Here is a 15,130-nt window from a genome sequence, read left to right as displayed (position 1 = left end):
AATTTTCAAGCTCCACTTTGTCGAAAATAAAGCGTCATATGAAAGAGTTTTATTCTATATTTTCGACTTGTTCTTTCACGCAGAAGTACCTTCTAACCGATCGCGCCGCCCGACCGATCGGTATACAGGGCGAGTTAATAAAAATTATCAGTTTTTTATGAATTACATTTTCAGAGATAATGTGATTTTTTTAGATTTATGTTGTAATGTGACTTGTGGAGAGTAACTGCATCTCCCGTTCAGCAAACTCTGTATTTCCACGAAGATCGACTTGTTACCCGCTTTTCGTTTTGTTTAGCATTGCAGATTCTGAGTCGATCTTTATGCCAATACAGAGGTTGATGGGCGTGGTTGAATGCAGTTGCTCTCCACAAACCTTCGTTTCGTTGTAAAATTCAAAGTTAGAAAATCAAAATATGTTCGTCCGATCAGTCTACTCGAATACGACGAATTTAATAATTAACTCGATTTATTACCGATACTTAGAGCCAAATATCGTCAGGAAGATCGATATATACCACTAACGACGATTATTAAACACTTAATCGTGCTTATTACGCGATACGTATTACCTTAACAATGAAGTAACAAAATAAATCAACCCGCTGTAATTGCTACACAGAGCGAGCAGTATTATGGAAAATTCATGAATATGTAGACCAGTGAATAGAATATGGTTCCCATAGTTATCCCTAATGCGAGATTCAATCAATGATAATGATTATAGCAGCGAAACGCTAAAGTTCAACGTGCAACATTGTAGGAAAGAAGAAGATAAACAAGGAAAAAAAAAAGAAGAAATTACTTTCGAACCCGCCTGAGAAACTACACGTCGCGTACGCAATTAACAAACAGGTAAAAAGAGCGCATAACTCATATTTCTGGGTCTTCCTGTGAAAACGATTCTTCATCCTCGAATACCCGAAGAAAACGAAACGAAACGAAACGAAACGACTCGAGGGATTCGTGATTGACTTTCTCAGTTCTTCGTTTTCAGGAGGTATCTGTTAATTGCATAAGTATCAGTTTCTCGACTTTGTACGCACCTGCACTTTGTATACGTGGAATTAACGAGGCATCCAGGATGCATGCACGTCTCGTGCATACAACTATGCGTGCACAGTGCACACAGATTGCGGCTCCTGGCAATTGAAACCTAAACTTTACATCGTACGTACTGGATAAAAACAAAGAAACAAAACGATCGGCCACGCGAAACCAGCCGTTTAACATCGGTAGAACTTGACTGCCATATTCTTGTACCCTTATCTTCTTACAGATACCATCGATCAAGCGGTACGGAACGATCACGCGAAAGCAAGAAATGTCTTCGTCCGTACAATTTTCCCCATCGACGAACCACACCGGTTCGTTGATCTGAATTCGAACGAACGGATATGATTCATACATTTCAATTATTCACCTGGTCGATGCAACATTCACGATAAAGATAAAACCTGTTCGTCTGAAAATAAATGCGCTATCCGTACGTACGGCTATACGTGATGTAACTCTCGTTAAACGCGCGAAGAATCGGATACGTTTTCTCGTCTCTTCATTCGAACGGTATTAACTCGCTCGGTGCTTTGATAAAGATAGACAAGTAAGTATGTATCATTAAAGAATGATTGACGCGTCGTGCCCAACGTCGTCTCGCTTGTCGGATCATTACATAGGCAGCGGACATTTGAAAGAGATGAAGCGATCGTGGATACGACCAGAGAAAAACTAAATACGTGTAACACGCTGATATCCTTTGAAGGTTTACGCCAATCGTTCTACACGCCCGAACATAACTCTTTTATTAACAACGAGATTAAGACGATATCTCTTACTGTATGCCGATGCATTATTTTATTTCCGATATATCGAAGCGGTATATTAGTATCGTTAAGGTCCAATTAAATAAATTCCAATTCGTGTGAAACTCTTTTCCAAAGCGCCACATAAATTAGCTTTTTATAAGAATAAATACGGAACACGATGATGACACACACCACTATGATTCTCAGCTTTCCATATGTTCCTAAATTATTTGATTTTTCCAGATCATCGTGTATAACATTTTATCCAGATAATAATTAATATTTTAATGCCAATGGTAAATAATCTAGCAAAGTGTGTCGCATTTAGTTTTAAGCAAGAAGAGAAGAAGCGAATACTTTTTCTGGAATTTCTATTTAGAAATAGTCAAAAACAGAATATAGACTCTGCTAAATACCGTAATAATTTAAATCAATAAATATATAATATATGATAATTCCCAATTTCTATGTACAGTGCGCCCGAGTGTATTAACACTTTGAGCATCGGTTTCCGCTCAATCTTTGTAAATACATATACCAACCTTTTATATATACAGCTCAAAAAACGATGAGCAAAGATTGCTTTGCTATTATTTTAAACGCAAGAAAATATTCACAATATTCTTCGAAGCAAAACCGTTGCCTACTTATTACCGAGAACCGATTACTTTCACCAATTCGATAACAAATCATCTGAACCGGAGATTCGTGTTTTTCGCATTAAAATAATAATCAATCAATTCGAACGTGGCCGAGAACGTGATTCAGATACGTTTGAAGCCACATTCTTACCCTTGAAATTCTACAAAGCAATCTTACCTAGATTCTCCCGTTCTCCGAATCCTCCGCCTCCGGCTTCACACAGGTGCACCTGCAACAACACAAATAAGCCTTTAAATTATAGTATTCTACCTGAGTGAGAGGCTCGATTCCACGCCAGATACCAAGAATCGAACGTAAAAGCGCGCGAGCGCGTCCATACGCGCGCGCGCGCGTACACGCACACAAAAAGACCAACAAAAATGAAAGAATAAAAAGGATACTCGCATTCAGATAAGATGGACGCAGCAAGATAGTTCGGATCGCTACGAACTGAGACACGTTTACGCGAAGAGGTTGCATGTTGCTTTCCGCAACATTGAATTTCACCGCAATAATATCCCCGACGAAGAAAACGACAATTTTTCGCGCGGTCTGCGGCACACCGGGCCTCCGCGCATGCAAAAAAATATTCCGCAGACTGTCATTAACCGTCGAGAATTATTGAGAATAATGGCAGGCAGTGGCGGTATATACAGGCTACCCTGGGTATATAAAGCAGCCTCCGCAGACACCACACGTGTGTGTAGAAAAATAAATTGCCGTGGTGTATCGACACACCGCGCCGGTGTGCATCAAGACGAACTCCACCATGTGTATGCACAATGCACATGCGCGGTGCACTCGCGCCCGTTTCTCTACTATCCGCAATCCGAAAGGAGCACGAACTCCCAATAAAACCGCTCTACTTCGACAAATCGCCTTAATTTCATCGTCAATAACCCCGAGAAACCCAGCGCCAAGTAAGTGCGCCGATCGCCGTTTCCGTACACCGCGCCGCGCCGCGCCGTGATTCTGTTACGCGGCTGCTGCGCATGCGCCTGTATGCGCGCATACGCGGCTTGCATATACGGGGAAGTACACGCGTGCGGAATGGCATGTCGGTCGTATTGGTGAGAGCCGCGTGAGTGAGTTTAACGAATCTGAGGCAGGCAGGAAGAAAGAGAGAGAAGAGAGCGAGGCGGGCGTCTCGGCCGAGTATTCCAGGTTAATTTTACCAAGCCCTAAGGAGCGCATGCGAAGGACCGGCGAAGGATAACGCTAGCGGGGCTCATCGGTTGGACGCTGCTCGAAGCGAACGAAGGACGCCCGCATTCCACGCCGCAACCTGGTATAATACGAGGAATTGGCCGAACAGAACAGGAGAGGGACAGAGATGCCGAGAACGGGCTTTTTCTGAGTCGAAGAAAGAAGAAGAACGGACTACGAGCGAGATAGAGAGGGAAACGAAAACGAAGAAAGACGAACGAGGGAGACGTAACACAGAAAAAGAGAAGGAAACAGTCAGTGAAGCAACCGAAGGTGGGGTAGTTGCGCGGAGTTGTGTCTGCATCGTTCTTCTCTTTCTCTCCTCTTTTCTCTTTCATCTGCTACTTTCTCTTGGTCATAATCGTCCTTTACCATTCCATTCCTTTATCTCCTCGTCCGTTTCATTCCAGCTTCTCTATCTAATTTTCTACATACTCTGCCTCGCGTTCAGTCGTTAATTTCTTCTTTATCTCTTGTTCTATATTATTCGTCCTTTTCGTTCGTCACCCCACCTCTTCCTTCTGTTCTTCCAATCCTTCTATCTCTTTCTTCGTTTCGTACTCTTCTACTTCTTCTTCTTCTTCTTCTTCTTCTTCCTCTTTTACTGACCACGTTGTATGTTCGTGTACGTAATGTATGTATGTTTGTGGTCGGATGAACCGCGTGCCTCGAGCGGAAGTAAACCACCACGTGCACACGCTGCTATCTGCACAAGAGCATTCTACACAGTCTCAGGCAGCGTTCTTCCTCCGTACGAGAACGCGTAACTGGGATTCCGCGTTTTGCGAGCAGGCAGCTGCAACCTGCAACTGGGCAGCCGCACTGGAGTAGGTTATCACCGTCGTGGCTTTCACCACTTTGCCGGCCACGTCGCGTCGCGTTCTCGCACACCGACAGAGTCACGATGACAAGAGAAACGGAAGGTTAAGCGGGCCCTCCGCTATTTTACTCCTGATTGCCTATGATTTCAGATCAGATAAATGGCGTGGAATTTCGATGCCGGTTGGGGCTTTAACGCGGACACGATCGCCTGCGCCGCAATCCTTATACGACCGCTTTAAACTTTAAACTAGCATATTTTATGAAATATACGCATGTACATACGTGAAAACCTTTCACAAAGTATCGTTATCTGGTACGTAGATTCGCTTCCTGCTACTTGTTTAAGTTAACCCTGCTGTTCTTGCTCCTATAACCCGACATAATTATTTTATTGTAATAGATATTATTAAATTATAAATGGTCCATAAATATTTAATTTTGGATATATGTATATTATTTTTTCTAAATTTTGTGTATTCCACACTTTACGCGAATAAGGTATTCTAAGGTTTGAGAAGAAGCCGTCTGGAAGGATATAAAGAAGAAGCACCGAGGAAAATAGTAAAGGCTAATAAAAGCTTAGATTCTTGTAAAAAAATATTAGATTGTTACGAAAACGGCGATTGAAGTCTGCAAAGGATATACACACCTAACCACCATACCCCTTTTGGTATTAGTATTAGCGAAAAGCTAAAAGATAAGTCGATTTCGATTGCTTCTATTTTCTTTACTCCTTCTTTTTTATATTTCCTTTACCCTGGTGTCTTGCTATACGCGGGAATAAGAAATCCATATCTTCTAATATCAATATCATACATATCGTACGATATGATTATTATGACTATTATTATTAGAAGTATTTTCCTATTGCAATAGTATTTCCATCTATCATAGAATTTTGCTGTCTTTAAAAAATTTTGGAATTCATAACCATATACCAAATATAAATCTACATTTTATTGGAAAAGAAAATTAGTCCTCCATCGAATATGATAAAAACAGAGATTAATTGGAATACATAAATATACGTTATTTATTATAGACAATGGTATCGCGAAATGTTATCGAAACCATTAAGCATCATTTTCGTAAAATTAAATTCATCTCATGTATCACGAAATTTCGTTTAATAACGAGCTTAATAACGAAGATCGAAAAGGATAGATGATCCAGCGTAGAAAGCTGAGGACCTTCGAATAGATATGGAATGGAAAGTAGAGGCGTGTATTTAAGTACGTCGTATTATTCGTAGCTGTCCAGTTAGGCAGAAGAGTCCACTGATGGGATTATAATGCGAATATAATGGCGAGCTTCCGCGCTACGCAACCCTTTCATCTCCCACTCCTGCGGGATACCTTAACCTTCCTTCGAAAACCCTTCTTCGTTGTCTGAAAGCTTAATCGACTATTTCGACGATTTTCTGCAGCTTAAGTCGCTGCTGCCAGACGTACAGAAGGGAGAGGGACATAAAAAAAAAAAAAAAGAAAAAGAAAAAGAGAGAGAAGAGAATGAAAGTGTGATGAGTTCTAGATAGTTGAACTGGTCAAACCTGCTGCCGCTGCTCAAAGGATACTAATGTTGTAATTATAAAATGATTACAAAAATCCCTCGTATACGTCTTTGAACTCTAGAGATTGAGATTTAAAAAATAATTTAAGAGACATGCATATATATCATTAAAAATAAGAAAGTAGTAAAGAGAAATAATATTTGGACTCGTTGTCTGTCGCTTTAAACGTTGTTAAAGATACGAAAAACGTGTTTTTAAAGCATTAATTAAACGCTTCTGGGTTAATTAGAATAAAAAGTTTCGCCACTTTAAACCCGCAAAATGTACGAGGTAAATGGGCGAGAGTGGATTGAGGATAGTCCACTCAAGTAAATCATCAGAATTCGTAATGATATAGTTAAAATTAATAAGAACAGAAAAATTTTAACCAATAAACAACCAAACGATACGGTCGAACTTTTTAATTGGACTCATTCGTATGTCCTTTCTCCGATACCGTCAATCTTTACGAGAAAGAAGAGTACAAACGGAATAGAAAAAGATCAGATCGGTGGGTTAAATGAGCCTCTCAGAAGCTAAATTTAACTGCAATTTCAGTGAATTTCTCAATTTAATTACACAAGTACACGCGTTTAACGTCTCAGACGATAAATAACTTATGTAAATTTCGTAAATTTGTTCACCACAAAGATCAAAAATAACAGCAAATTCGAAGATAAATTAAAGAAGGTAATGTTTGTATCGCCTTGCGATTAATATCACCGCCTTTCTCCACTTTTTAAATTCATGGAATTGATCAGTATGGCTTCCGAGTATAGGAGGTCGCGAGTTTAAATACGACATTCCCGATATAATTTGATCGAATTAAAAGAAACGCGTATCGGTGAATTGCTATTATTGCGTACGCGTTGAAATGTTAAACGCACGAGGATGAAAACTCGTCGATTACGCAATTTCTCTCGTGTTGGAGGCGACGCGACGCGTGACAATCACCTACGGCAACTCTCGACACTTCCTTCTTTTTCCCACTCGACCCTATGACGTAATTCGAAATACGCGTTTATCGATACCTATTTATAATATCTCGAGCCAAAACGTTATGTCGAAGAATTTGAAATCGCAAATTGCAAGTCGAACGAAGAAATACGACCCGATCCACGCGTTTCACCGTCCTGCGAAAGAAAACGAGAACGTTCACGTTTCTCTCCGATTAATTGCCATCCACATCCGCGTATTTAGTAGGCACATGCAGTTTCGCGTCGCTGTATCTGTCATTTAACGTGTACGCCAATTAAATTATTTCGCTACTTATATACCTATTCATCTCGGAAATGTCGGATTCGAATTAAAAATTAATACGAAGCTAGAGACGTCGCGTGCCACGTAGCGTTGCTTCTAATGCGCAGGGAAGACTTATCGCAGGAAGCTGAAGAGTGTCACTCGTCGTATCTTTCGTCTTTATTCTATGGATGAAATATCTTGCGGTGTTATTGAATGAGTGTGAACCGAACGAAGTATTTCGTGTTCGTGCGACGCTTTGGATGAGATATCTCGCCTTTCTTTTCATTAGCAGATGAGATATTTCAGGGTAAAAAAAAGTTGCGGGTAAAAACCAGTTCATAAAGTATCTCATTCGTGAATAAAAAGGGGTTAACGATACTTTTAGGACACGTTATACCTCTAAAAGTATATTTTTTCTGTATTTCTTTCATACGAAAGCATATTCGGTTGTAAATATTGAAGAACAGTAAGGGAGATCTGTTTACACACAGCAGAGAGATAAATACACGAACGTTTGTACCTATCGGTCGTTCAGGAAATTATAACGAACGAGGGGTGCAAGAACTGATCTAATCCTTAAGTTTGATCCTATTCATCGTCGATGTTCGACCGATAATCTATTGGATCATCGTGCCATTTCTTGAGAAATAAGACGATAAGTAAAAACTTGAAATCAATTACATCACTTTAGACAAATAAATTCATTTCTTGGAAGTTGTATTTTAATAAGTTATCGATTAACCGAAGGATAAATATATCTATTTTTGACAAAACTGCTGTCTCATATCTTATTATTAGCGTATTACGTCTTCTTCACAAAACCATAAAAGAATGTATCTCTGGAATATACACATTGACGATACTCTCGATTATTCGTTGACTAATAAATTTATTTTTCAAAAACCACGACTGTAAACCACTAGTCCGATAAGATTCGTCGTTCCCTTCGTACGTGTCAAAGAAAATGCAGCGCCCCGCATTAATAGAGAAAAGCACACAGGATGAACTCATCAAACACACGCGCGCTTGCTTACTCTCTCGCCCGTTTCCCTTTATGTTTCACTCGGTCCATTTACTTTTTCCAGTCGGCCCGTCCGATTTATAATCTTCCTCGTGGTATTTTTTGCGCTTCACCCCGTACGCGATTCAAGGATCAAGGATCAACGCGCACACGCCTTAGACGCGTTCATTCGCTTCGATAGAATAAGTTACGACGTCATGTAACGTTCGACGCGTTCGACGTTTGCACAATGGCACGATAAATCAGCGTCAAACGTACGCTTCATTTTGTCCGTCAATTTGTTGGATACCACAACGACGCACGCTGAACTTTAAGCCGCGTATCCGTTGACAGCGCGAGGAGTTCGCTCGACGTTTTGCGAGGCACGTGACGACTGCTAATGTTTCTGGTCTAATGTACTTCGTGACTTTGTACGTACGTATGTTACATATACGAATATTTTCGCGGCCTGTTTCATCTTTAAATTTGTTAACCACACTTAAAGAACACTGGTATTCTTCTGAGGTAAACAAGAATTGATTATCATATCTTCGTCATACCATATATATATATATATATTACATTTGCTACTTTACTTTACTTTTTTGCATTCTTTTTTTACAGGTAGTAATTATAATCGTAATTGTAAAGAATCGGGATATTTATTCAAGTAAATACGTGACATGACTGTTAACTGTTAATAAAAACGAAAGAACTAGAAAAATAATGTTATAATAAATACCAGATTAATAATCATCTTTTGCATAACGTTAGACAAATAAATTCATTCAAATCAAATTCTCTAGAGATTGATGCAGTTAATTGAGAATTACTCTATATTTTTCGTGATCGTATATATGTATGGACGATAGATAACCCTTAATTACGGACGTTCGTATTTTTATCATCACTGCAGATACGTTGTCTCTTAGGCTATACGTAATTCAATTAACACGTTCAGTGCGAAGTCGATACACGTATCGAGGATAAAAGTCTTCAATGACGACATCGATATACATATGTATCGCCATTATTATTATCTTTTTTAATATTTCTCAATAATCTGACGTGTGTTTTAGGTATTTTTCTTTTTTAAGAAAACCAAGTGAAACGAAGTTGTTTCCATTTTTTTTCAATACGAAACGTAGGAGTCGTAGAAATCCTCCCACGTTGAACGTGTCAAGTCGCGCTTTATTACATAAATTAATTTAATATAACATGTAACTGCGTATCTTACCTAATACCGATCTTCGGTTCAACGGCCACGTGTATTCTCGAAAAATCTAAAAATCGCTCTTTCGGCATTTACTACCCTCCTGTCTTTCACAGTTTAAAAAATACATATTGCGCGCGCTTTTGTCTCTTGTTTAAACCTATTTTCATTCAGACCTATGTGATTAAGTTCAGGTATATACATAACTAAGTCAGCGTCCTCGATACACACGGATTTAGCGGCGGCGTTTCACTCGCGCGAGTCCGCCCCGATCTGCTCGTAACGGCGCGGCGCGACGTTTACTGTCATCGTAGATTGTAGATTCAAGTAGGCCTCCGTGCACAGTGCATACGATTCATCGTGTCACGCGAACCGAATGACCATACTTTCGACGCGTACACAGCCGTTTGTTGCTACCATCCCTCTGGCCGCGATGCACCGTAACGCAGGAAACGCTGATTTATCATCGCGACGTAACAAGCGCGCGTACGTTTCCTTCTTTCTCTATTTGTAAGCAGCAGCAGCGCATCCTACCTGTTCCAGGGCTGTGATAACTCCTCTTTTCATTCAATTCTTTCAGAGACGACTGTCTGAATAAAGGTTTGAAAAATCGTGCTACGCTCGTAACCGATAAAGTGTGCACTGGTTGTGCGACGGGTAGAGACAATTTATCTGATTGTTAGTTATCTTCGAGACGCGTACAGGGTGTCTTGTAAACGGCGATGCAACCGGCGAGGGACAACTCCATGTGAAAAACTAATCAGAGAAACTATAGATAAAGTTACCTAGAACGAGTGATAGGAAGGTAACAGTGAAGAAAACGAGTTTATCTCTATATATTTATAACGTTTACGTTGATTAGAAGATCGACCAAATAGATGATCAAAAGTAAGCTAAAGAATAGAAAAGCAGAGGATAACTAAAAAGAAAATATAAAATCGAAGAATCGAAAGGAACTGGTAACGTACGAGAACGAACTACATCGAGTTTTGTTCAGTGTTCTTGTCGCATGTAAAGATCCAACGAGAGTAAATTTTCTGTTCATTCAGAAATTAACACGGTATTTTGTTTGTTATTCGCAAAGAGGAAATTACACGTTGGCAAGTTCTAATTAACAGAGACGTTCGCATAAATCATTCAAAATTATTATCCGACGTTTAATAACGCGTAAATTGCGAATACAAGAAACTGAACGAGGTCGACATTCCAGCCACTTCAAATAACCAAATTATACTGTTCGCCAAATGACTGTGAGACGAGATTTTTTCTCGTCAAATTTCTTTCTTTCTTTTTTTCTTTTCCTTCTTTAGGAACATTTACGAGTTACGAGTCCTTTCCTAGCGACACGGCTGATCGAGTAGCTTACAGTCGAGAGTGTGTGGCCCCATTCCAACCGATTCCATTCCACTCCATTCCATTCCGTAGTAGACCATTCGATTCGATCGTGCCGCAGGAGTACATAAGACATTATGTAAGAACACTCACACTTACGAGCATAGTGGCAAAGGCGTTTCTTAAAGAATTTCGACGTCCGAAGAATTTCGTGTACCAATCGTACGTCGTTTGCCACGCGATCACCATCGAACCTCATTTATATTCCATCGGCTGTTTCAGTTGTGCATATAACGGTAGGAAAATGCTATTGCAAGGGAATACAAAGCAGACAATTCGCAAAAAACGTGAATCACATTTTGGGAAATTTATATGCCAACTTCGTCTGAAATTAAATAAATTGATACGATTGATTTTATGTATATACATTTCTATGAATTTCAAAATATTTCATATAGAGCGTTTTTGCGAAAGTTAACTATCAGCGCACGATATATATTTATTTACCTATTGTTTCTTTATTTATTTGTTGCTTCTAGCTTTTTACTTCTCGATTGTAGCATGTTATTGAATTCTAGACCATGAGCACCTAGACCATATTTTGTTCACCTTTGACGTAAAAGTTACGTAGGAAACTGAACACATAAATATATTAAATAGACACGATAGAAAAATTGACCATTGTACGTTGGAGAAAAAGCAACTTTCGAATAAAAGGTCCGAAGTCACCGTGTTATCTATCGTGTCGTTCCACTGCAGTAACATTACGTGGAAAAATATTTTGCTTTTCATTTCGAAATGAGTTTGAAAATTTCAATCTCGGCCAACTTTTTACAAAGCAAATACTTCGTTTTGCGATGTCGCGTTACTGGCATGTTTCCATCCTTATATCGTATTATCGTAAAAAATTGTAATAAAGAGTAAGCGAACGAGAAAAGAAGAAAAAGGATGGTATTCAAAAACTGAAGCATGAATTAAAGTGACATAAAACGCGAGATAAAGGTAGATATAATTACTTAAAACAGTTTAAACGCAGCGTTGCGCGAGAGATTTACGCTCGACAAGAAATATATTAACATCTTTCCAAATTTATTGAGCTATACGCTAAAAGAAGGGGCAATGGACGGGTCTCCGTAATGGTACGGATGCACGCGAATGCACAGATTGCTCGTTAAAAACTGTTTAAACGCTGTTTACGGGAAACAGGAATAGGTACTCCATACGAGGACGTTGATATCGGCTTAACGCACGAAAAATTTCAAGTTTCAAAACTTTCTCGTTGACAAATTATCCCCCGATAAAATATATTAGGATGTCCCATAAAATACAAGTAGTACATGTAGTATACATACTTATGCCACGTAGCTTTACATAATCGTCGTAGCCAAGCAAAGGTGAATGGTGCTTGATATGCCGATTAGGACAATATATCTTACAATTGATAGATTGGTTTTGATATATTACATTTTTAAAATGAACGTTTTCTCAACATTTTAACGCGTATCGACAGAAATGATAATAGAATAAACAAACAATATTTGTGACAGTATGTTAATGTTACATGCAATTAGATTCGATCAGATTTCGTGCAGAATTGTTTAACATATAAGAATAGAGCCTAAATATAGTTTAGTAATTATTAAAAAAGATATTACGCTACTTTGTAACTACCACAGTAATTATTCTGTAATCCAATCTTTTCTATACTAAAACAAGCTACTAAAAAGAAACACGGTAGATGCGATAAATCCTAACGTATAATCTAAACCTACATACGTTTTAGTTGATAATTTTTTAACGATCTAATCGTTAATTTGTAAGTAACATCAGAACCAAAATTAAAATCGATCAGATCAAAACGGCCCGTTAATAGACCGAGGCTATTCATTTTATAAATATAAACGTTATATAAATGTTTCACGATATATTCGTAAAAGATATCTGCTAATGTTGGGATATCTTCGTGAACCATTGTATATATAAATATTTATAGCACAGAAAAGGATCAAAAACTGATTCGCTACATTAGAAAGAAAGCATAAATTGATACGTGATTGGTTACGACCAATGTCGTGGACGTTCTTTATATCGTATCCCTTATCGGGCTTGTAATGGAAGACATACAGCTACGTGAATCAAAGATATCGAGGTAAAAAAGAAAGCGTGAAAGCCTGGTTGCTTCATCCATTTTCCACAGAGCATATCTACGCTATGTGTGTACGAGGATCAGACACGTCACCAGGAATTTAGTACAGCGTTGTGTTAACCTCGCGACGCACAAATGGACTCACGTAATCTGCGTCAGCAATGCTGATACTCGGCGAGCCTAATGCACCGCAGGATCGTACGCTTCAAAGCGGATGGGACCATTCATCGTTAAATTCTCCGTATGACATAAAACACGTACAGGGTTCCCGTATCAAACTTACCGGAGAAGAGTATACCTTCTCAGCGTTGAACGTGGTTTTAAGCGTCGCGGAAAAACAAATTTTATCATGGCAATTAACGCAGCCAGATACACTGCAACGCATTCCAAAGATGTAATACTTCAATTACGTGGCTTAATGTACGTCTAATAGCGATATTAACGAACGTGGCGTAAGTGCAACTTAATTACCTGGAATCTACTGACACGTAGACGCGATGATATTTTAAAGCGAGGCTCGAATTGCTTGCTTGAAATTTACGTTTCGTACGGTTAAACGCCTGGAACTTCTTCGTGGACATGACAGAACGATAACCGTATTTCATTGCAGAAGAATCTCGACAAGACAATGACCGAGGGCACAAGCTAACTCAAGCATTCATTGCGTACGTTTCGAATCCGAGTTGGTATTTTCACCATACACATACGTGTGCGCGTGATGCCCAGAAGAAAAAATTTTTTACGATAATTTATATAAGGTACGCGCGTAAATTTCTAAGATATAGAATTTGGTTTCGTATAGAAATTGTTTATTAGCTTCGTATTTATGGCATCGTAGATAATGAAAATCTGATTGTCAGTGAACGTGTTGGTACCATTCCATACTATTTTCGTCGTTCTTTCATAGTGCTCCTGTAATGTCATCTGTTTCATTGGAAAAATAAACTGATGTTGCAAGCTCGGTTTTTAATTCAAAATTAATTATAAATCATTTTTTAATTGAACTTTAGAACAAAAAATGATAATCATAAAAGGAACTCCAGAAAATCTTGACTTGAAAGACTTTCGTTGAATAAAAATTTTGGAACTAGTTCAAATCAAAACGAAATGTTAGGCTAAAGAATATTTTCTTAAATATTACAGAAAAACGGAATATCCGTTAAATTCCAGATATTGAAGTCTTCTCTTCCATTTGTCTTACTTCAACGATACAGCAAACAATGTAACGAACAAACATGTTTTAATCTTATAAACATTTTACTCTTGTCGATTACCATCATCAACGAACATCCCACCTGGCACAAGATATGTTAAATGAGTATTTCCTAGAAAACAATTTGACACGTTCCAAATAAGAACATGCGAAACGATCACTCGAACGTGCAATTAAACGTGACGTCAGTCTACGTTTTAAACGACCACAAAAAAGTCTTGGTGGAATCTGCCCCGCATCCCATTAAGAAAGTTTTTCGTACACGCGTATACCAGGTTTCAGAGAAAAGGCCAAATGCAACTATTTTACGAAGTTCAAATTACGATCTAAGCGAACCCACCGGGGGACTTGGTGTGTTGCACGAATATGTCGATTGGCGTTCCACAGACGTCGACAACAGAAAGAAGAGAGTCGAATTAAATCGCTTGGACCACATCCTGGAATCCGAGATCGTAATTATATGGCGGGACTACCGTCTATTTTTAGGCCAGTCGGCCGCACGTGAGGCGTCGTTAGTTTGATAGTTCCCGGATACAGCAGCCATACGGTTAACGTATAACGACGTTTGTGCCATTCCAGTTTAATAACAGAGATCCTAAAGCACGGGCAGAAAAATGAGCCACACAACAGCGCGATGCGGAGCGGTTGGCAAGAAGCCACAGGCACGCAGGTCAATTCGATCCAAGAGCCGAATTCTTCGAGCCTCGGGGTCGTGTCGCCCTCGTGTTTGCCCTCGGCAAACTACTCGGATATTATGTCCCCTCGGTCAAACGTATTTCTCCGTCCTAGCATCCCTCTTTATCCTACATGTTATTATTCGTCCCTTTTTAGACTTTTAAATTAAGATCAGAACACGCCACCGACAGTTTACACTGCGGTCCGTTGTTACAAGACCGTCTACTATGTTACGACGTTCTATGGATTTCAACTTAATCTTTTCTAATTTATGAAAATTTGTAA

At 39.1% G+C, this 15,130-nt stretch overlaps 1 protein-coding gene across 9 annotated transcripts in view; it reads right to left on the bottom strand.

Moving 5' to 3' along the window:
* LOC122568703 (protein expanded-like) overlaps positions 1–15,130 on the bottom strand; it is a 118,958-nt gene that overhangs the window by 83,392 nt on the left and 20,436 nt on the right. For 5 of the 9 annotated variants that reach the window (XM_043728757.1, XM_043728756.1, XM_043728755.1 and 2 more), the window contains exon 2: positions 2,625–2,676. The gene's annotated coding sequence lies outside the window, so the exon portion shown is untranslated. The other 4 variants (XM_043728764.1, XM_043728758.1, XM_043728760.1 and 1 more) reach the window with 3 other exon arrangements.

Source organism: Bombus pyrosoma, linkage group LG6 (assembly GCF_014825855.1).
Source record: "Bombus pyrosoma isolate SC7728 linkage group LG6, ASM1482585v1, whole genome shotgun sequence".
Classification (NCBI taxonomy): domain Eukaryota; kingdom Metazoa; phylum Arthropoda; class Insecta; order Hymenoptera; family Apidae; genus Bombus; species Bombus pyrosoma.
This window is presented reverse-complemented; position numbering and strand designations above follow the sequence as displayed.